A 1,037-nucleotide genomic window follows, 5' to 3' on the forward strand; every position below is an offset into this window, starting at 1 on the left:
CTTATATTATTTTATTTCTTTGGGATAACATGACAATGTTATCTAATTTCAAGTTTTGTAAAGATTATGCTATGTAAAGGCCTTTCTAAGGTGAAGATTTAATACACTGATGTCAAACTAACCTTTAATTCTATGAATTGCATGTATTGTTACACTTGTATTTTTGTAATCAACTTTTTAATAACTGTTTTTATATTTCTTGCATCAGAAGAATGAAAAATATGGAATACTTCACAAATTTTCATATCATCCTTGTGCAAGTGCCATGTTAATCTCTGTGGTATTGTAATTTGGGTAGACCTGCTGCTGAAGCATGTAGTACCCTCTAAATTTAAGTACTTAATGATGCAATCTTTATACAGGCATATATCCATGGTTGCCTATTTGTAACAAGGAACCCTTATTGTTCCTTAAAATGCGATTGATCTTGTTTCTCTAAAATTCTGTGTATAGTGGAAAAGCTTATATCATTTGGTCGATTGCTTATATTTACAATTTTTTTGTCAATGACTATTTTGTCGTTTTCATTTTAAATTTGATCATACTTTGAAGACTTTAAAGCTAAGACCAAAGGTGATGGCTTTTCAAGTACTTATTTATCAACTGAGTTAGCTTTGTAGAGCTAATGGGTTCAAACTAAGCCTTGTTTGAGAGCTACTTCTAAACTTCCGCAGCTTAAACTTTCCCAAATGAGGTCTTGCTGGGACAAATGTCTACCTGAACCTTTACCCTTCTTCCTTGTAGGAACAGACCAACCAGAATATCTTACCCTGACAGCATAGATTGTCTTACTGGAACAAAACTAATCTTAGTTACAAGGGATCATAGAGAGATTAACAGTTCAGACCAAATTGTTCAGAATGGAAGGTATTTTATCAAAATATAATTGTTTATTATACCTATCATTTCAAAAGTAGCTAAAGCCAAGAAGGTGAAAAAATTTTCATACGCATGATTACCTACTGTCCTGGCCTGTCTATCATCCAACCAAGCAGGAACTTACACTACTGACTCTCTATCACCAAATATTTCCATAG

The 1,037-nt window shown here is 32.8% G+C and overlaps 1 pseudogene; it reads right to left on the reverse strand.

The window, feature by feature from the left end:
- Nucleotides 1-215: 215 nt before the first annotated feature.
- LOC138824128 (U6 spliceosomal RNA) lies at nt 216-315 on the reverse strand (annotated as a pseudogene).
- Nucleotides 316-1,037: the final 722 nt, after the last annotated feature.

Source organism: Dipodomys merriami, unplaced genomic scaffold (genome assembly GCF_024711535.1).
Source record: "Dipodomys merriami isolate MVZ:Mamm:240054 unplaced genomic scaffold, mDipMer1.0.p SCAF_1264, whole genome shotgun sequence".
NCBI classification, from domain to species: Eukaryota; Metazoa; Chordata; class Mammalia; order Rodentia; family Heteromyidae; genus Dipodomys; species Dipodomys merriami.